General features: G+C 37.7%; 1 non-coding gene across 1 annotated transcript; it reads right to left on the bottom strand.

Annotated features, from left to right (window-relative positions):
- Window positions 1-5,089: 5,089 nt before the first annotated feature.
- On the bottom strand, window positions 5,090-5,196 carry LOC121211715 (small nucleolar RNA R71). The gene has a single exon (XR_005906934.1). It is a non-coding gene; the product is annotated as a small nucleolar RNA R71 (small nucleolar RNA).
- Window positions 5,197-24,058: the final 18,862 nt, after the last annotated feature.

Here is a 24,058-nt window from a genome sequence, read left to right on the forward strand (position 1 = left end):
ATTAGTTCTTCAGCCTTGCAAGCCCGATCAACAAGTACCATAAATTCTTTCAACTTAAGAATACCCACAAATACCTTGATGTCTTCATTAAGTCCATCTTCAAATCGTTTACACATTTTAACCTCTGAAGGGATATATTCTCGAGCATACTTGCTCAATTGAATGAACTCTCTTTCATACTCGATAGCTGTCATGTTGCCTTGCTTCAACTCGAGAAACTCTTTACGCTTCTGGTCTAAAAATCTTTCATTGATATATTTCTTCCGAAATTCTTCTTGAAAGAATTCCCAAGTCACCTTCTCTTTCGGCACCACTGAAATTAATGTATTTCACCAATGATAAGCCGAATCCCTTAGCAATGATATAGCACACTTCAAGCACTCTTCAGGTGTACAAGATAACTCATCAAATACCCGAATAGAATTTTCGAGCCAAAATTCTACTTTTTTAGCGTCATCATCAACATTTGCCCTGAATTCTTTGGCCCTTGCTTCCGGATTCGGTCAACCGGAGATTTATGGAATTTCATCAGATCCATACCTGAAGGCATCTGGGTATAGGTCGAGAAATTGAGGGTGGTGGGGGAGGTTGTTGAGCAGTCAGGTTCGTACGAATGAACTTTGTATACCAAGCATTCATCATTTGGTGAAAGGCTTCCCAAGCCCTTTCTCCTCCTCCTTGGAAAACAGTAGGAGGTCAATTTTCAGTCGGCACCGCCCCTTTAGTAGGAGCTGGCGCATTACTCTCTACATCATCAGCCATAGTTGGATTCAGATCCATTTACTATAAAAAAATCATTTAAAAAGGTCAGGAGTCGTCACACTATCACAATATATAAATATGGCATGTATAGCAAAATCCGTACTTACACCACGTTAGTCCAAGAACCGACTAAACCTGTACTAATACCACCAAATTTAATGCCCCAGCACCCGATACCATCGCCGGAGTCGAGATCGAGATGTTAACGGACTTAATTCATGAATTAAATAGCTTAAACAATTTATTTTAGAATTTCCAGACAAGCTGGCTAATTGCGTCACAGTCGCTAAAAAATTCATATCTTGAATTACGAAACTCAAAATCCAATTTCGTAAATTTTCCTTGAAACTAGACTCATATATCTACTTGATAATTGTTTTCTAGAATTTTTTCTTGGGCCAACTACTACAGTTTATTAGTTAAATTCTCCCCTGTTTCAAGGTTCGGCTACTCTGACCCCTATGTACTACAAATCATATATCTCCATGTAAAGAGTTTCAATGACTATTCTGTTTGTTTCTATAAAACTAGACTCAATAAGTATTTCATAAATGTAATGTAAAACTCTTAATTGTTTTTGTACAATTTATGGTGAATTTTTAACTTCAGAATACGGGATTCAGAGACCACTCTGACCCTATTCCACCAAAACATAAATATCTCATAAAATATAACTCATTTACCTGTTTCATTTCTTCCATATGAAAATAGACTCATCACTTTCATTCCATAACTTATTCATCATTTAATTCCCTTTCTACTATTTTTAGTGATTTTTCAAATTCACATCAATACTGATGTTTGATTCTGTTTTGTGGCAAATTTTACCTTTCCAAGGATTTTCATGGTTTAGTTAAGACATAAAGCATACAAGTTATCATATTTAAACTTGATTAGCCATTCCCATAGCTAATCATTCTCAAACATTTCCATTCCATCCATGGACATATCATAAGATTATACACACAAAATGATTGGAATGCTACACATGCCATATTTCCAAAAATTTCAAGTCATTATATCACGATTGTCCAGTGATAGTGTGAGCGTGCCTCCGACCGTCTCGATCTCCAAATTTACTTGTCAAAACTACAAAAAATGAAAAGGAGGGAGTAAGCATAGATGCTTAATAAGTCCACATGCAAATAACAAATAACTTAACAAAGCAATTATACCAACCAACATTAGCATAATATCACCAAAACATGTATCACATTTCTATTCATCATTCATCATATTACCATATTATTGTTTTCGTATCAAGTCTCAACCTGAGGGTTAAGTACATACCTCTCCAAAGTGCCTATTCCACAACACTTACCAATATGTCACTTGCATCTTGAGTATTCCTCCATTTCACTAGAATTTTACCCATTGAACACATTGGAATATAACTCGGATACATGGAAAGTTTGCACATAAGTGCCACATATGTAGACAAGCTACCATGTAACCCGCCCATAAGCGAACTCGGACTCAACTCAACGAGTTCGGATGCCTAGTTACATTTCACGAACTCGGACTCAACTCAACGACTTTGGACGTTCACATCCATAAGTGAACTCGGACTCAACTCAACGAGTTTGGATGACTAGAGTTCGGAAGTTCGCATCCATAAGTGAACTCGGACTCAACTCAACGAGCTTGGATGCCTAGTTACATCTCACGAACTCAAACTCAACTCAACGAGTTCGGAACTCAACCATCCTAGTGACATGTCACTTGTACCCTAATCTATTCCCAAGGTTCAAATGGGATTCTTTTCAATTACACATTTCAATCGCCTTCTTCGGAATATAGAAATCGATATTTGCTAACGTCTCAACTTATTAAATTATTCACATAATTTGTGTATTACCAAATAATAATTCACAAAGCACAATATTTCATGATAATAAATATCATATCATAAAAATATCATTAAATCACTTAAAATAAAAATTATGATACCTTATTTACACATGAACTTACCTCGATACAAAATGAGAATAGTCGAGCCTATTCCTCGTAAACTTTATTTTTCCCCCGATCTTGACTCGAATCTCTTTTCTCTTGATCTATAATACCAAATTAATTTATTTAATACACACATTCATCAAAACAGCCCCTAGTACGAACTTTGGCAAAATTACCATTTTGCCCCTAAACTTTCACATATTTACACTTTTACCCCAAGGCTCGTAAATTAAACCTCATCTTATTTTCTTATGTTTTATGACATGCTGATCATTTTTCCCTTCTATAGAAACATCGAACTCACACTCTAACATGTACTTATGAATATTAGGTATTTTTACCGATTATGTCATTTTACTCGTTTTTACGAAAAATCACTTAGCAAAAGTTGTTTAACACAATCTCAAACTTCATATTCTACCATAAAACATCAGAATTCATACATATCATCCATGGGTAAAATTTTAAATATAAACCCTAGCTCAAAATATTGGTAGAAATAGGTAAATCGAACTACGATGATTTCAAAAATGTAAAGAACAATAAAAACGGGCATAGAAATCACTTACAATCAAGGCATAAAAGTGTTGAAACCCTAGCTATGGTGGGGAGCAAAATTCAGCAGCAACTTATGGAGAAGATGATCATTTTTGTGTTATTTTTCCCATTTTATTTCATTTAATATCCAAATGACCAAAATCTCCTTCCTTCCTAAACTTCCAAGAATTCCATCCATGTCAAATTTTTGTCCATAAACTTAGAAATTGGTCAAATTCTATTTAAGACCTCCTAATTAATATTTCAAAGCTATTTCATACTAGAAACTTCTAGAATGCAAGTTTTGCAACTTATTCAATTTAGTCCCTAACTTCAAATTAAGCACTTTATGCATAAAATTTCTTCACGAAATTTTCACACAATCATGAAATCATATCATAGACCTCAAAATAATCATAAAATAATTATTTATATCTCAGATTTTGTGGTCCCAAAACCACTATTTCGATTAGGCCCTAATTCGGGTTATCACAGCTTCGAAACTGCCAAATTGACACGGCCGTGTGGTTTGCCCGTGTGAGGAGGTCCAGGCCGTGTTGATTTTGTACTTCGGCCCATTTTCTCTATTTTTTGCTCGTTTCTCGTTCCCTTTGCTCTCCTATGCTCTCCTAAGTATAAAACATGAAATTAAAGCATTTGGAGCATCGAATTCACCAATTCTAATAGGAAATCATCCATAAAATGCGTTAAGCATGGGGTAAAAATATGTATAAATTACGGTTTATCAATAAATTAGGGATTTCTACGGATCGAGTCAAGTGAATAAATCATCTAATTCAGAGTCAAATAACAAGTGAAGTTTAGGTGTATTCTTCCTTGGGTATTGTCTAAATCAAATAACAAGTATTTCCCCAATTTACTTCCTATGTATTCTTAGTTTAGTTAAAGAAAATCCCCTTATTTTTAGGCTAGATAATAAAAAGAAGGTTAATACTAGTACTTTTAGTTCTTGTGGGTTCGACATTTCGGTCTTGCTATAAGCTATACTACTATTCGATAGGTGCACTTGCCTTTATCGTGATAATAGTTAGTTTTCAAGTATGATTAATCATAAATATAAAACTTATCACACGCATCAAGTTTTTGGCACCGTTGCCGTGGAACTGAGATATTAGGAACGCTTAATTTTTATTACTTTAGCCATTTATTTTATTGCAATTTAATTTTTGTTTTAACTTTGTTTATATCACTAAATTTTCTTTTATTTACTTTTGGCACGTTTTTATAGTTTATGACTAGAAAAAACCTATCAAGACCTCTACTTTTTGATAGTGAGATCGAAAGCACAACTCGAAAAAATCGAAGAGAGATAAGGTAAAGTCTACAATACATAGAGGAAGGGCGAGAGGACGATATTCAAACCACAACCGAGGAGATGGCTGATAATCATAATAATCTGCTACCTCCTGTGGCTATTGCGAACCGATTAGATCAGGATCCTGCTCCTTGTACTATGTATGATTATGCTAAACCTAGTTTAATAGGAGTTGAATCGAGTATAGTTAGACCTACTATTGCTGCAAATAATTTTGAATTGAAGCCTAACACGATTCAAATGATACAATAATTTGTTTAGTTTGATGGTTTGCAGGATGAGGATCCAAACACTCATTTGGAAAATTTTCTGGAATTGTGCGACACCTTTAAGATCAATGGCGTTTCTGATGATGCCATTCGCCTTCGGTTATTTCCCTTTTCATTGAAGAATAAGGCTAAACAGTGGTTGAACTCATTACCACGAGGATCGATCACCACTTGGGAACAAATAACCAAAATTTTTTTTCTTAAATACTTTCCATCGGCTAAAACGGCTAAATTAAGGAATGATATTTCCTCTTTTGTGCAGATGGATTTAGAAACACTCTATGATGCATGGGAGAGATACAAGGACCTATTAAGAAGGTGTCCTCACCATAGGCTATCTCTATGGCTGCAGGTTCAAACTTTTTACAAAGGTGTGAACCCTTCAACAATACAACTCATCGACACAGCCGTCAGTGGAACCTTGAACAACAAAACACTTGAAGAGGCTTATGAATTTATTGAAGAGATGTCACTGAATAACTATCAGTGGCAAGTCATCTGAACAAAGCCAACAAAAGCAGCTGGTGTTTTTAACCTCGATGCGGTCACTATGCTGTCAAACCAGGTAGAACTTTTAAATAAAAAGATTGATGGTTTATATGGTTCTACTCAGGTACATCCAGTGATGAGGTGTGATTCAAATGGAGGAATGCACAACTCAGATTTTCCACCCTTCAACCCTGGCACCGAGGAGGAACAAGTTCAATATATGGGTAACAATAATTCTAGACCTCAAAATAACTCATACAGTAACACTTATAATGCAGGTTGGAGGAACCATCCCAACTTCTCGTGGGGTGGCCAAGGAAATCAAAGGCCACATCATCCCCCAGGTTTTCAACAATCACCTTACCAGCAGGAAAAAAGCCGAACCTTGAAGAGATGCTAACGAAATTTATCTCGGTGTTAGAAACTCATTTTCAGAATACCAAGACAGTACTTAAGAATCAAAAAGCGTCGATCCAAGGGCTCGAAACTCAGACAGGCCAACTTGCCAAACTGATTTCTGAATGGCCACAAGGTAGCTTGTCGAGTAATACTGAATCTAACCCAAGGGAACAACTTAATGCGATTACCGTTCGAGATGAAGAAGGGTTAGTTGAACCTTAACCAGAACCGAGGAAGGGAATTGTGGTAAGTAAAGGTAAAGGTGAGGTGGACCACAGTAATCGAAAACCGGTAAGTAAAGAGTACAAGCCTCGTGTGCCATATCCCAGTGCGACAAGGAAAGACCACACGGACGAACAATTTGGTACTTAAATTACTAAAACTATTTCATATTAACTTACCGTTTATTGAAGCTCTTTCACAAATGCCAAACGTAATTAAATTTTTAAAGGAGCTTTTAGCAAATAAACGAAAGTTGGATGAGGCGTCGCATGTGGAGTTGAATGCAGTTTGCTCAGCCATTCTGCAGAATAAACTGGCCAACAAATTGAAAGATCTAGGGAGTTTTACGATTCCTTGTTTAATTGGTAGCTTAGATGTTAATAATGCATTGGCTGATTTAGGGGCGAGCATTAACGTCATGCTCTATAAAAGGTTTAAACAACTAGGTCTTGGGAAACCCAAACAAACTAGCATGAGCATTCAGTTAGCAGATAAAACCATTAGATTTCCTAGGGGTATCATTGTAGACGTTCTTGTCAAAATTGATAAATTTATATTCCCAATTGATTTTGTTCTTCTAGACATGGAAGATGTAACACCCCTTACCCGTATCCATCGCCGCAACAGGGTACGAGGTATTAACAAATCATAGTACATACTATTTAATAAAACCGAGACAAAAATATGGTGTGTAATTAGATCATGAATCATTATAACATATGCCTTTAACAATACTAGCAAATTTCAAAGGCTTCGTACAAAATAATCGGTCAGATACTATAATTAATATTTTAAACCTAGACAATTATGACACGTAACAAAATAACTAAGTCTACTATACATGCCATAATGCAAAATGTTCAGTTCAAATACCCAAAAGTATTGATAGTGTAGGCAGATCTTCAACGATCCTTGACTCCTCTGCAAGCTGGACGACACTATAAGACAAAAGAGAGAAAAGAAAGTAAGCTTATAGCTTAGTAAGCAAGTATATAAATAATGAATAAATAATTTAATATGTTTACACAATAACTGAAGTGTATCTACTTTTTAATTTTACTATTTACTCCACTTTGGTCAAGCTGTCTCTCCTGCATCATATTCACTAAATAAATCATAAATTGAGTTACAAAACTCGAAATTCAAATCCGTAAAATTTTCTTGAAACTAGACTCATATTACTTCTTACTAAAAGTTTTCTAAAATTTTTTGTCCAGCCAATTAGTACAGTTTATTAGTTAAAGTTTCCCTTGTTATACAGCTCGACTGATCTGACCTCTGTTCACTACGAATTGGATTTCTCCCAGTACAGAATTCAAATAGCCATGAAATATATTTCATTTAAAACTAAACTCAATAAGGAATCTAGAAATATAAACTATATTTCTTAATTTATTTTGTATAATTTTTACTGATTTTTCAAAGTTAGAATAGGGGATCACATAGTCATTCTGAGCGAGTCACACACAAATATAAATATCTCAAAATATAGAGTTCTTTTACTTGCTCTGTTTCATTTACATGGGAATAAACTCATTAGGCTTTAATTTAATATCTCATTCAGCCTCTAATTAAATTCCTACCATTTTTGGTGATTTTTCAAATTCACGTCACTGTGACTGTCCAAAACAATATTATTGCTAATTCACTCTTTCACACTTTCTTTGTATTAACCTCATTTTAACATGCATATCACAATTCATTTTCACCACATTTCATACATCACAAGTACAGGTCCATGATTACAATGTCACCTTAAAACCATCCCGTTGAACAATTCGGATCAATCCTCAATACTTGATGGTTTCAGCACACAGCCCCACCATCATATTTCATATAATTTGGCTCTCTTGTACACATGGTGAACAGTTAGTACCACCCATGTGACCTAGCCAATTTACCTCATAACTCTCTTGTCTACATAGTGTCCTTCACTTGAAATCACACATGCGACCTAGCTACATTTATCTCTCTCGTAGCTCTCTTGTCTACATGGGATACATCCCGTATCACACATGTGACGTAGCTACTACATAGTATCTCGTAGCTCTCTTGTACACATGATGTGCACTCAGCGCCATACATGTGACCTAACTACGCTCCATCTATATTATTCAATCTTTTCAAATGTTCAACCGAGATTTTTCTCTCTATTACTTATTTCCATTCTTTCAATAGTCAATTTATGCTTCAAAATCAGCTAAAATATATATATAATAGGCTGAAATATAAAAATGTAAATAAAGTTAATTTATCATTTACATACAAACTTACCTTGGTGCAAAATATGGAAATTTTGCAATTTAGTCTAAAACCTTTTCCTTCCCCCGTTTGAGGTCGATTCTACGCCTTTCTTGATCTATAATAACACATTTAGCTCATTTTATACTCATACTATTTATTTCAATCCAAAAATCATATAATGGAAAAAATACATTTTTGCCCCCTAACTTTTACAAAATTACGATTTTGCCCCTAGGCTCGGAAATCTAATTTCAGCCCTTACACTTATGTTTTATGACATGCTGGTCATTTTTCTCTTCTATGACAACACCAAATTCTCACTCTAACATGCACTTATGAGCATTAGGTATTTTTACCAATTATACCGTTTTGCTCGTTTTTGCTAAAAATCGCTTAGAAAAGATCGTTCTCCTAACCTCAAACATTCATATTCTACCATCAAACATCAAAATACATGCATATCATTCATGGGTAAATTTTTAAACATAAACCCTAACTCGAAATAATGGTAGAAATAGGTAAACCGAGCTACGAGGATTTCAAAAATGTAAAGAACATTAAAAACGGGGCTTGAATGCACTTACTATTGAGCTTGAAAGCTTGAAACAAACCCTAGCTATGGAGAACATGCAAGTTTCGGCCAAGCTAAATGAAGATGAACACATTTTTGTGTTATTTTTCCCATTTTATTTCATTTATTATGCAAATGACCAAAATGCCCTTACTACTAAACTTTCTAAAAATTCCATCCATGTCCAAATTTTTTTCCATATAAAGTATAATAGTCTAATTTCCATTTAAGGACCTCTACTTAAAACCCCCATTTCAATCAAGTACTTTATGAACAAGAACACACACATTTTTCACCTATTTCAATTTAGTCCTAAACGTCAAATTAAACACCCAATCGATAAAATTTCGCAATGAAATTTTCACACGATTATGCAATCATAGTATAAACACTAAAACTTAATCAAAATATTTTTTTTAACCTCGAATTCATGGTTTCGAAACCATTATTCCGTTTTGGCCCTAAATCAGGCTGTTACAACTCTCCCCCCTTTAGGGATTTTCGTCCTTGAAAATCTGACAGGTAAAAAGGTTTGGGTACTGTTTTCTCATGGCTTCCTCCGGTTCCCACGTAGCTTCTTCTACTCCATGTCTTTGCCATAACACTTTCACTAAAGCTATACTTTTATTTCTCAACTATTTTACTTCTCGAGCCAAAATCTTAATCGGTACCTATCATAGGTCCAGTCCGATCGAATCTCAATTTTTGTTGGAGAAATCACATGTGAAGGATCAGAACGATAACGTCGCAACATTGATACATGAAACACGTTATGAATTCTTCCTAATTCTGCCTGTAATGCCAACCGATATGCCACTGATCCAATCCTCTCAATAATCTCGTACGGCCCAATAAAACGCGGACTCAACTTGCCTTTTCGGCTAAATCTCAGAATCTTCTTCCATGGTGACACCTTCAAGAACACTTTATCACCCACCTAAAATGCAATCTTTTTTCTTTTTAAATCTGCATATGACTTTTGTCCATCTGAAGCAGCTTTCAAGCAATCACGAATTACTTTTACTTTCTCTTCGGTTTCTTTAACTAGATCAACTCCATGAATCTGTTTCTCACTAAGTTCGGTCCAATATAAAGGAGTCCGACACTTGTGACCATACAAGGCTTCGTATGGTGCCATCTTTGTACTTGACTGAAAACTGTTATTGTAGGCAAATTCAACCAAAGGTAGATATTTCTCCCAACTGCCTTCAAATTCTAAAACACAGCATCTAAGCATATCTTCGAGTACTTGGATTACTCTTTCCGACTGACCATCTGTTTGTGGATGAAACGCGGTACTAAAGTTCAATTTTGTGCCCAAAGCTTATTGTAACTTTTTCCAGAATCTCAAGGTAAACCTCGGATCTCTATTTGATGTTATAGACATAGGTACCCCGTGCAACCTCACAATTTCAGTAATATATAATTCAGCTAATTTATCAAGTGAGTAATCGGTACGTACCGGTATAAAGTGAGCCAACTTTGTTAACCTATCAACCATTACCCAGACAGCATCCTTCTTTTTAGGAGTCAGTGGAAAATCGGTTACAAAATCCATGGTAATCCTATCCCATTTCCACACAGGCACCATTACCAGTTGGAGTAATCCCGAAGGCACTTGATGCTCAGCTTTTACTTGTTGACAGATCAAACACTTGGTTACAAATTCAGAAATGTCCCTTTTCATGCCTGGCCACCAATATAACTTCTTTAAATCATTATACATTTTTGTGCTAGCAGGGTGAACTGACAAACAGCCACTATACGCTTCATGTAATATTTTCTGAATCAATTCATCATTTTTCGGTCACATATCCTGTCTCGAAACATCAAATAGTCAACTAGTCCAACTCAAAAATCTGAGTCGTAACCCAATTCGCACTGAGTTCTCTTGGTTCGCAACTCACTATCGTTCTTTTGAGCATCACAAATCAGCTGGAGAAATAACAGTTTAGCCCTCATCTCTGCTAAGATTGACCCATCATCGGACAATGCTAACCCCGCATTCATGGCTCTGAAAGTAAAAAGAGATTTCCTACCAAAGGTGTCAGCAACTACATTTGCTTTTCCCGAATGATAATCAATCATTAGCTCATAATCCTTCATTAATTCAAGCCATCTTCGCTATGGCAGATTCAAATCCTTTTGATTCATTAAATACTTCAAACTTTTGTGATCAGTAAAAATTCGGCATTTTCACCATACAAATAATGTCGCCAGATCTTCAAGGCAAAGACAATAGCAGCCAATTCCAAATCATGTGTAGGATAGTTCTTCTCTAGTTCTTCTCATGCGGTTTTAATTGTATCGAGGCATAAGCTACCACTTTACCCTCTTGCATAAGCACACATCCAAGGCCTTTCAATGATGCATCACTATAAATTACGAACTCCTTCCCCAGCTCGGGCTGTACTAAAATTGGTGCTTCAGTCAATCGTGCTTTCAGCTTTTCAAAACTTTGCTGACATTTATCAGTCCATTCAAACTTAACATTCTTTTGCAGCAGCTTAGTCATAGGAGAGGCAATCATTGAAAATCCCTCGACAAAACGTCTATAATACCCTACAAAGCCTAAAAAGCTTCTAACCTCGGATACATTCTTTGGCGGTTTCCAATCAACGATCGCGAAAATCTTGCTCGGATCCACCTGAATACCATCACCTGAGACTATATGTCCCAAAAATCTGACTTCACGAAGCCAGAACTCACTTTTACTAAACTTAGCAAATAGTTTCTTTTCTCTCAAGATCTGCAATATGGTTCTCAAGCGTTCGGTGTGCTCAGACGCATCCCGAGAATAAATTAAATGTCTTCTATAAACACTACTACAAACTTATCTAAATATGGCCGAATGATTTGGTTCATCAAGTCCATAAATATAGCTGGAGCATTTGTTAAGCCGAAAGTCATCACAAGGAACTCATAATGTCCATACCTTGTTCTAAAGGCGGTTTTCGGCACATCCGACTCCTTAACTCTCAACTGGTAGTAACCGGACCTCAAATCGATCTTTGAAAACTCTGTGGTCCCCTTTAACTGATCAAATAAATCATCAATCCTCAGAAATGGGTACTTGTTCTTTATAATCACCTTATTGAGCTGACGGTAATCAATGCAAAGCCTCATTAAGCCATACTTCTTTACGAACAATACAGGAGCACCCTAGGGAGAGAAACTCACAAATCTCTTGTCTGTTAACTCTTTCAATTGAGCCTTTAATTCTTTTAATTCAGTTGAAGCCATTCTATATGGAGCAATCGAGATCGGTACAATCCCCGGTAACAAATCAATGGCAAACTCTATCTCTCTGTTTGGAGGCAATCCAGGCAATTCCTCTGGAAATACATCTGGAAATTCACAGACTATTGGTACTGATTCAAGCTTCAATTCAGACAGCTCAGTATTCATTACATAGGCCAGATAAGCTTCACACCCTTTTCTCATGTATTTCTGTACAGGCATGTGCGAAATCGCCACAGGCAATTTATTTGATTCATCTGTTACAACCCACAGAATTACACCATTATCACATTTCAACTCTAGTGTTTTCTGTTTACAATCTACCTTGGCATCATACAATGTCAACCAGTCCATTCCCAAAATAACGTCAAACTCATCAAATGGTAACAGCATCAGATTAGCCGGAAAACAGTGACCTTGAATCATTAATGGGCAATTCTTGCAAACCTTATCAACTAGCACATATTGGCCTAAGGGGTTCGACACTTTAATCGTAAACTCATTAAACTAATAGGCAACTTCTTTTTAGATACTAAATTCAGACAAATATCGAAATGAGTAGACCCGGGAACAATCAATGTAATAACAATAGCATCATAGAGAGAAAATGTACCAGTAATCACGTCGGGAGATGATGTATCCTCTCGGGCACGTATGGCATAAGCTATAGCAGGCGCTCTAGCTTCTGATCTTGCCGCTGAATCTTTCATTACAGTTTTACTGCTAGCTCCACTTCTAGTATTTCTTGGTGGTCTACCTCTGCTAGCGATAGTACTCTGTCTAGCACTCCAAAATTTTTCTTTTTTAACATTCTCTAGACAATCTCTGATAAAATGCTCGTGAGAACCACACTTGAAACAAGCTCGATCGATTCCCCAACACTCACCATAATGTTGCCTGCCATATTGCTGACATTCAGGCTTTCTAGATCGCACATTACCCTCAGCTTTAGACCCCGAATATCCCCTACCACGATCTCTGTGTGAATCTCCAGGCTGAAACTGTCATTCAAGGGTTTGTCTCTTTGAACCTCTTTGATTGAGATTGAAATGACTTGCTTATCGGCCTCTTTCTGGCATCTCGAGCCTCAGTAGCAGCTTTCTTCTTTCTTTGTTCAATTCTTCGGCTTTAAGAGCTCGGTCAACCAATACTACAAATTGTTTCAGCTCCAAAATTCCCACAAGCACTTTAATGTCCTCATTTAGCCCATCCTCAAACCTTTTGCACATAATGGCCTCGGTGGACACACATTCCTGGGCATACTTGCTGAGTCTTACAAATTCACGTTCATACTCTGCCATAGACATCTTGCCCTGCTTCAATTCAAGTAACTCATTCCATGTTTGATCAATAAATCGCTGACTTATGTATTTCTTTCTGAATTCTTCCTGGAAGAAATCCCAAGTCACCCTTTCTTTTGGCACCACTACTACCAAAGTCTTCCACCAATGGTAGGCTGAATCTCTCAAAAGTGATACAGCACACTTTAAGCACTCCTCGGGTGTACACGAGAGCTCATCAAATACACGTGTAGAATTTTCAAGCCAGAACTCCGCTTTCTCAGGATCATCATCAATCTTTGCTCTAAACTCTTCGGCCCCTTGTTTTCGAATCTTGTCAACCGGAGGCTTGTTCATTCTTACCAAATCTATGCCTTGAGTAGCTACAGGAACCGTCTAAGGTATGAGAGGGGGTGGTTGAGCATTTGGGTTTTCTCGAATAAACTCAGTGTACCAATTGTTCATCATTTGGAGAAAGGCATCCCGAGCCTCATCTCCTTGTCTCAATGTCTTAGGTCTCCTTTCTACAGGCGCGATCCCTTGTGTGGGAGCCGGCACATTACTAGCAGCATCATCAGCCGCAGTTCCTTCAGGATCCATTACTATATTAAAACAAAACACAGTTTAGAATAATCAGGAGTCACCTCACTATCACAGTATATTTATGGCATGTATAGCTAGACTTTTACACACACTTTATTAGTCTGAGAACCGACTAAACGATAGCTCTGATTCACTAAATGTAACACCCCTTACCCGTATCCATCGCCGAAACAGGGTACGATGTATTAACAAATCATAGTACATACTATTTAATAAAACCGAGACAAAAATATGGCGTGCAATTAGACCATGAATCATTATAACATATGCCTTTAACAATACTAGCCAATTTCAAAGGCTTCGTACAAAATAATCGGTCAGATACTATAATTAATATTTTAAACCTAGACAATTATGACACATAACTAAGTCTACTATACATGCCATAATTCAAAATGTTCAGTTCAAATACCTAAAAGTATTGATAGTGTAGGCAGATCTTCAACTATCCTTGACTCCTATGCAAGCTGGACGGCACTAAAAGACAAAAGAGAGAAAAGAAAGTAAGCTTATAGCTTAGTAAGCAAGTAAATAAATAATGAATAAAGAATTTAATATGTTTACACAATAACTCAAGTGTATCTACTTTTTAATTTTACTATTTACTCCACTTTGGTGAAGCTGTCTCTCTTGCGTTATATTCACTAAATAAATCATAACTCGAGTTACAAAACTCAAAATTGAAATCCGTAATTTTTTTCCTGAAACTAGACTCACATTAATTTTTACTAAAATTTTTCTAGAATTTTTTGTCTAGCCAATTAGTACAGTTTATTAGTTAAGGTTTCCCCTGTTATACAGCTTGACTGATCTGACCTCTGTTCACTACAAATTCGATTTCTACCAGTACACAATTCAAATAGCCATGAACTCTATTTCATTTAAAACTAGACTCAATACGAAATCTAGACATATAAACTCTATTTCTTAATTTGTTTTGTACAATTTTTATTGATTTTTCAAATTTAGAATAGGGGATCACATAGTCATTCTGAGCAAATCACACACAAATATAAATATCTCAAAATATAGAGTTCCTTTACTTGCTCTGTTTCTTTGACATGGGAACAGACTCATTAAGCTTTAATTTCATATCTTATTCAGCCTCTAATTAAATTCCTACTATTTTTGGTGATTTTTCAAATTCACATCACTGTGACTGTCCAAAACAGTATTATTGCTAATTCACTCTTTCACACTTTCTTTGTATTAACCTCATTTTAACATGGATATCACAATTCATTTTCACCACATTTCATACATCACAAGTATAGGTCCATGATTACAATATCACCTTAAAACCATCCCGTTGAACAATTCGGATCAATCCTCGATACTTGATGGTTTCAGCACACAGCCCCACCATTATATTTCATATAGTTCGACTCTCTTGTACACATGATGAACACTTAGTACCACCCATGTGACCTAGCCAGTTTATCTCATAGCTCTCTTGTCTACATGATGTCCTTCCCTTGGAATCACACATGCGACCTAGCTACATTTATCTCTCCCGTAGCTCTCTTGTCTACATAGGATATATCCCGTATCACACATGTGACCTAGCTACTACATAGTATCTCATAGCTCTCTTGTACACATGATGTGCACTCAGCACCATACATGTGACCTAGCTACGCTCCATCTATATTATACAATCTTTCCGAATGTTCAACCGGGATTTTTCTCTCTATTACTTATTTCCATTCTTCCAATAGTCGATTTATGCTTCAAAATCAGTTAAAATATATATAATAGGCTGAAATATAAAAATGAAAATGAAGTTAATGTATTATTTACATACAAACTTACCTCGGTGCAAAATATAGAAATTTTGCAATTTAGTCCAAAACCTTTTCCTTCCCCCGTTCGAGATCGATTCCACGCCTTTCTTGATCTATAACAACACATTAGCTCATTTAACACTCATACTATTTATTTCAATCCAAAAATCACATTATGGAAAAATTACATTTTTGCCCCCTAACTTTTACAAAATTATGATTTTGCCCCTAGGCTCGAAAATTTAATTTCAGCCCTTATTATTATGTTTTATGACATGCTGATCATTTTTCCCTTCTATGACAACAAATTCTCACTCTAACACATAGTTATGAACAATAGGTATTTTTACCGATTATGTTGTTTTGCTCGTTTTTGCTAAAAATCGCTTAGAAAAGATCGTTCTCCTAACCTCAAACATTCATATTCTACCACCAAACATCAAAATACATGCATATCATTCATGGGTAAATTTTTAAACATAAACCCTAACTCAAAATAATGGTAGAAACAGGTAAACCGAGCTACGAGGATTTCAAAAATGTAAGAACATTAAAAACGGGGCTTGAATGCACTTACTATTGAGCTTGAATGCTTGAAACAAACCCTAGCTATGGAGAACATGCAAGTTTCAGCCAAGCTAAATGAAGATGAACACATTTTTGTGTGATTTTTCCCATTTCATTTCATTTATTATGCAAATGACCAAAATGCCCTTACTACTAAACTTTCTAAAAATTCCATCCATGCCCAAATTTTTGTCCATATAAAGTATAATGGTCTAATTTCCATTTAAGGACCTCTACTTAAAACCTCCATTTCAATCAAGTTCTTTATGAACAAGAACACACACATTTTTCACCTATTTCAATCTCGTCCTAAACGTCAAATTAAACACCCAATCGATAAAATTTCTCAACGAAATTTTCACACGATTATGCAATCATAATATAAACACTAAAACTTAATCAAAATAATTTTTTTAACCTCAAATTCATGGTTTCTAAACCACTATTCCTTTTTTGCCCTAAATCGGGCTGTTACAGAAGAGGATAGTGACGTACCTTTAATTTTACGACGACCCTTTTTAGCAACTGCTAGAACCATTATTGATGTTGATAGAGGTGAACTCACACTTCGTGTGGGTGATGAAGCAATCACTCTTCAAGCTCGTAATTTTAGTAACACATCGAATATTGAGGGTGGTTGTATAAATCATGCTACTAATACTAATCATGTGGTGCAACCTTCTTTGCAGGAAACACGTTCGAAGAGCATACATGAGCCACGTCCAAGTAACAACAAAGCACTCATCTATGAAAAGCAAAGGCTACAGATTGAGGAACTAGATGAATGGTGGACACAGAAATCGAGAACACACGATAACCCAAAACCACGCCATGATGGACTCAATGTTTTATCAAATCAACTTAAGGTAGAGACAAAGCACTATTAGATGAGGCAGACTCTCATATTACCACTTCTGAACCCAATGGAGCAATCCCTTTTACGGTACTTAACATTTTCCTATATGGTACAATCGAGGTAACTCATCCCAAATTCGGCACTTTTAAGGTAAATAGTACTCGTCTAAAACATTATTTTGATAAAATTGATAGCAGGAATAAGGAGTGTAAACTCCTCGCACCACCATGACCATGCAACAGAGAGGTAAGTCGAGCTTAGACTCTAAATAAGCGCTTCCTAGGAGGCAACCCGAGCACTAACAGTGTTGAGTTCTTTAAATTTTAGTTTTTAACATCTAAATCACTAACTGAGTCCTTGAAAATAGGTTTTCCAAATCCACATGGCCAGGTACACGGGCGTGCCTTAGGTCGTGTCCATACCACGGGCGGTGACATGGCCATGCGATATGGCTGTGTGAAAATAGAGTAAAATTTTTCCCCAAACACGGGCAATCCTGCCAAATCAACACAGGCGTACGACACGCTCGTGTCTATAAGTCGTGGTAGCAACTGAGAAATCAACACGAGCGTGTGACATGCCCATGCCCACCACCCGTAGTCGAAGCTGTCAAAATAACACAGGCGTGCCCATATATACACAGGTGTGGGAGAAACGAACGAAGCAGGACACGACCATGCGACACGATCGTGTGCACCAACACGCCCAAAGTACACAGGCGTGGGCTGAATTCCAGATGTGCTCAAATTTGAAAACCACGAAACAGACAGGCTGAATTAAGGGCACACGGGCGTGCCCCACGGCTGTGTGCCCCAAAATCTATATAAACCCCCACTATTCATCATCCCCTTCCCCAATACCTTAACCCTAGCCACCACCCTCTCCGTCGCTATCACTACCTAAGCTCTCAAAATCCACCCTTTCTCCCCCCTTTTTCTTCCATACACATCAAAATCTTCTCTCTTATCCTCCCTTCCCTACACATTCCTGTCTTCTTCTTCCTTTCTTCACTTATCCCACGCCCCACCAATGCGCCAGCACCACCGCCATCATCTGCCACACGCCGACGCCACACTCCTCCTCCGTCAAGCACCACTATCGTTCATTAGTCGTTTGTTTCCCTTTTACCTATTACTCTTTCTTTTAATTTTTTTATTGATTTCTTGACTTATAATTGCTTTCATTGTTAATAATTTGCATGCTTATCTATGTTTAGTGATTTCCAATTTTACTAATGATAAAGATTTACTTAGTTGTTTCATTGATCTTTACTCTTGCTTGATTTGGCCACATTATTAGAATTATTAATAGTATTATCCACTATCACTTAATTGGTCTTTTAGCATTCGCTTGGTTTAGCCTTAGCCCTCTGTCTATCTTATATTTAGCTATTGATTCATATGCAATGTGACAGCCCAAAATTGACCCTAGCCGGGAAGTGGTTTCGGGACCGCTAAACCGAGTCACCGAAAGGTTTGAATGTGATGTTTATTGTCTAGAATATGTAATCATGAATGTGTAAAAATTTCAAGCTTCGATTTAGTCGATTGCATGTGAATTTAGTCAATAGGACTTATATGAGAAAATTTTAAAATGTGATAGGTCAATGCATGAGGACCTATTAGTGCATGTGGAAGAAAAAGGGGACTTGCATGTCAAATTCCCCCTCCCTAATATGTAGTGGCCGGCCATGCTATAGGTGGAAACATGTCTCCAACATGTTATGCTAGTGATGCATGTTAAGAATAATAAAATAATAAGCATGGTGATTAAATAATGAAAGAAGGGTGATGGAGAAAAAAAAAAAAAAAAGTACATGGTCTCACCCCCCCCTTGTTGCCGTGAATTGAAGAAAGAAAACAAAAAAAAAAAAAAAGAGTTCATTCTTGAACATCCTTGGCCGAATAGAGGAAAGAAAGGAAGGGGAAAAAGGCTTGAGAAAAATCGGCTATGGTGGTGGTTAGACTAAGGTATGTTTGATGTTGTCTTTGAGATGCATGCATGTTTTAAATAGCCCATGTTTAAACTTTGAATCTTGTTGATAACATGAGCAATCGGTCATGAGAAAGTGTTCAAGGAAAAGGTTGTTGATGAAAGAAATTAATGTGTTAAGGGATTATATGAAACTTATTCATGTTTATATATGTTATATGCAACGAAAATGGTTGATGATTTTGGAGGTGATTAGCTTGAATCGGCCACGGTATATCCATAAACACGATCTATGCTTGTTATGTTACTCATGGTTAAAACAATTCGGCTAGGACATTCGGCCATGGATGGTTGTATTTCTTTGATGTTGTTTTTGATGCCTTAGGGCATTGAGAGTTGATTATAGATGAGGTGAGCTTCTTGATTTAAAAATTTGATGGATGTTAAGCTAATTGGGCAACCAAAGGTTCAATATTTTTGTTATGAGGTCATATGTGCATTCGGCCATGGTCTTTGCTTGAATATGAGAATTGTAATGTGATTTTCCTAAATTGTCTATGAATTTGGTTGTTGATTTCATGGTAATGGTATATTGAATCCATGAGAATTTAGTAAGGTTGCATTCGGCAACTTACTTGAAATTAAAAATCGATGTCTAAGCTTAGGTGATTTCGATGATGATATATGTGTGTATACATAAGTATATTTAGTTGATTCGGCTTTGGTAGTTGCATGAGATTATTAGCCGAATATACTAACATACATGTACATGTGAGATTGGATTGTAAATATTTAGCAAGGTGGTTAAACTAGTTAAATTATTGATATAGCTCAAGGAGCTAAAGGAGGTGAATCGAGCAAAGGCAAAGAAAAGGTTATCGAGTAGCCGAGTTGGAACCGTCTTACCCAACACGAGGTAAGTCATTAAGCATGTAGTTGGTATTATTTCAATGGTCATAATGTTGTGTATTGATGCTGAATGGAATGAATAAATGTACATATATATATGCATGTACGTATGTGATGATGAAATTGTTGAATGAAATAAATGAGGTGAGATGTAATGAGTTGTTGATCTCGGCACTAAATGTGCGGGATAACCATTTATGACCATGAGATTGGTGCTAAGTGCGCGGGATTAAATTGTACAGCACTAAGTGTGCGATTCTACTTTGTTGCACTAAGTGTGCGAAATGAATATGATGCACTAAGTGTGCGAATTGACCATGCGGCACTAAGTGTGCGGGTTTGACTATGTAGCACTAAGTGTGCGATTTGATTACGTGGCACTAAATGTGCGAGTTGATTATATAGCACTGAGTGTGCGGGCTCAATATACATTCGTGAATCATTATGGACACTATGTGTGCGACACTATTGAGCTGATCGCGGACAGCGGATCGGGTAAGTGTCTTGAGGACATGGCTAATATGTGCTATGCGTATACTTGGTGTTGAGCTCGGTAAGTTGAACCTATGTGACAACTATACTTGAAGTCACGTACATAAAAATTTATCGTAGGATGGGTGAAAGGCCGTTTTGTGGTTTGATTGTAACGAAATAAATTGATTTATGAAAATGCTTCAATGTCCTATTGATGAGTATATGAATTGTGAAGGCATGAATTGATATGAAATTGAATCGGTAGGTTGGTGGAACTATGGTATGGTTCGGTATGGATGGAGTAAATTGTCTCATTCCATTTTATTCCTCTTGTGATAATGTTATTGATGTATAGTAGAGCATTGCTTATGACTTACTGAGTTATAAACTCACCCGGTGTTTCCTTGTCACCCATTATAGGTTGCTTGGACTCATCAATTTTTGCGGGGTCGGGCCGTCAACGAAGTCATCACACCAGATAGCTAGTTTTGGTACTTTCTTCTTAGTGTGCTTAGAAGATCATTTTGGCATGTATAAGCTAGTACGTTGTGTTTGAATTATGGCATGTAAACTTTAAGCCATGCGAAAATGGCACGAATGTTCGATTGAGTTGGATCGAGGGTAGGCATGAAATGGACCTAGTTACTTTCGTAACAGATGCTGGCAGCAGCAGTGTCATGAGATTGAAAAATCACTAAAAATAGTAGGAGTGGAATTAATTGATGAATAAATTATGTAATCGAAGCTCGATGAGTCTGTTTTCATGAGGAAGTAATGAAAAGATCATATGGGCAGTATATTAAGAGATAATCAGATTTTAGTGGGACAGGTCCAGAACGGTTTCTGGATTCCCTGCTCCAACTTTGGAAATTCATTATAAATTAACCAGAGATAATTAGGGGTCGTACCATATATGTGCAGATTCCTCTCTGAGTCTAGTTTCCATAGAAACAAACGGCAACAGTATTGAAGCCCCGTGCAGGGAGATATCCCAGTCGTAATGGGCAAAGGTCAGTGTAGTCGACCCCTGCAACTTGGGGAACTTTGACTAATAAACTGTACTAATTGGCCCAACCAAAAATTCTAGAAAAAAATACATAGATGGGCACATGAGTCTAGTTTCTGGGAAAAATTACGAAACTGATTTTCGAGTTACGAAACTCAAGATATGAATTTTAAAACGACTAGTACACAGATTGGGCAGTGTCTGGAAAATAAATTTTGTAAGAGGGTAAAGCCAGTCAACACCTCGTGTTCGACCCCGATGACGGTTTCGGGTTTGGGGTGTTACATTTTATTGGTATCAGAGCTATGGTTTAGTCGGTTCTAGGACTTCCATAGCACGTATGAGTCTAGCTATACATGCCATAATGTTAATGTTTAAAAGGGTGATGACTTCTGACGGTTGAAATGTTTTTGTCTTGATTAGTAAATGGATCCCGGTGAAGAAAGAACCCTAGCGGATGACGTTGAGAGCGTAGCGGCTGCTCCTGCACAAGGGACGCCGCCTGTTGAACCCCAGTCATCTGCGAATAATCAAGGTGAGGGGGCTAAACAAGCCTTCTTTACCATGATGAATGAGTGGGTCGCGCAATATGCCCGAGCCAACCCGGCTGTCCAACAATTCCCAAATTTGAATAACCCACCCCAAGAGCCTGTAAGGCCGTCAGTCGCTGATCCTGTGAGGCTGAGTAAGCTACCTGTAGACTTGATTAGGAAGCGTGGGGCCGAGGAGTTCAAGGCCATAGTAACTGATGATGCCGAAAGGGCCGAGTTCTGGCTTGATAACACCATTCGGGTGTTCGATGAATTGTCATGCACACCCGATGAATGTCTAAAATGTGCTGTATCTTTGTTGCGAGACTCAGCCTACTATTGGTGGAGGACATTGATTTCCATAGTCCCGAACGAGCGAGTAACTTGGGACTTCTTTCAAACGGAATTTCGGAAGAAATTTATTAGCCAACGGTTCATTGACCAGAAGCGTAAGGAGTTCTTGGAACTCAAGCAAGGCCGTATGACTGTATCTGAATACGAACATGAATTCGTAAGACTTAGTAGGTATGCCCGGGAGTGCGTAGCTGATGAGGTTGCTATGTGCAAAAGATTTGAGGAAGGATTGAACGAAGATTTAAAGCTACTAATGGGTATTCTGGAAATAAAGGAATTCGTAACACTAGTCGAACGAGCCTGCAAGGCGGAGGAACTTGGAAAGGAGAAGAGGAAGGCTGAATTGAAGCTAGAGATTATCGTAAAAGATCGACGGGTAAAGCTCCGTTCTCAGCTGTGAAGAAGTTCAGGGAGGACATTAGTAAGTCGAGGGCGACTACGGGAATTTCCATCAGGGCAAGACCATCGATGGGCTCCCGAGCTACTTCGGTAGCTAGTGTGGGCAATAATCGGCACGAGAAACCTGAATGTCCCCAATGTGGAAGACGACACCTAGGTGAATGTTGGGGCAAGTCTACTAACAGGGCCTGTTACGGATGCGGTTCGAAGGACCACTTCATTAGAGATTGCACGGAGCTGGATGAGAAGAATAAGATTCAAGGTGCAAGACCTAGTGGAGTGACATCTAGAGGTAGACCACCGAGAATTTTTGGAGGCAGGGTGGTAGTCAGAGGGGGCTTCTGATACGGCCGATCGCGCCGAGAACCGTGCTCCTGCTAGAGCATATGCCATTCGCGCACGAGAGGAGGCATCCTCCCCCGACGTCATCACTGGTACCTTCACTCTCTTTGATACTAATGTGATTGCATTGATTGACCCTGGTTCTACTCATTCATATGTATGCGAAACCTTAGCAACCAGTAAGACTCTACCTGTTGAGTCTACTGAGCTCGTAATTCGAGTATCAAACCCTTTGGGTCAATGCGTACTTGTTGATAAAGTGTGTAAGAGATGCCCTCTATTAATCCGAGAATCCTGTTTTCCGGCTGATTTGATGCTTTTGCCGTTCGACGAGTTTGATGTTATTCTTGGTTTGGATTGGTTAACCGCGCATGATGCGGTTGTGAATTGCAAAAGCAAGACTATCGATTTGAGGTGCGCAAATAACGAAATAATCCGAGTTGAGTCTGCGGACTTAAGGGGTTGCCAGCTGTAATATCAGCAATGTTGGCCCAGAAATATGTAAGGAAAGGGTGCGAAGCATACCTCGCGTATGTACTTGATGACAAGGAGTTAGAAAAGAACCCGAATCGGTGCCGGTGTTGTGAATACCCGGATGTTTTTCCTGAAGAGTTACCGGGTTTGCCACCTGTTCGGGAAGTAGAGTTTGGAATTGAGCTTGTACCTGGAACTACGCCAATTTCGATCGCTCCGTATCGTATGGCACTAACTGAGTTAAAAGAGTTGAAAGCTCAGTTGCAAGAATTGACGGATAGAGGTTTCGCTCGACCGAGTTTCTCGCCTTGGGGTGCACCAGTATTGTTCGTGAAAAAGAAGGACGGAACCATGAGGTTGTGCATTGACTATCGTCAACTGAATAAAGTGACGATAAAGAATAAGTATCCGTTACCGCGTATAGATGATCTGTTCGATCAATTAAAGGGAGCATCGGTGTTTTCAAAGATAGATTTGAGATCGGGTTATTATCAGTTACGGATTCGAGATTCGGACGTACCCA

Source organism: Gossypium hirsutum, chromosome A12 (genome assembly GCF_007990345.1).
Source record: "Gossypium hirsutum isolate 1008001.06 chromosome A12, Gossypium_hirsutum_v2.1, whole genome shotgun sequence".
NCBI classification, from domain to species: domain Eukaryota; kingdom Viridiplantae; phylum Streptophyta; class Magnoliopsida; order Malvales; family Malvaceae; genus Gossypium; species Gossypium hirsutum.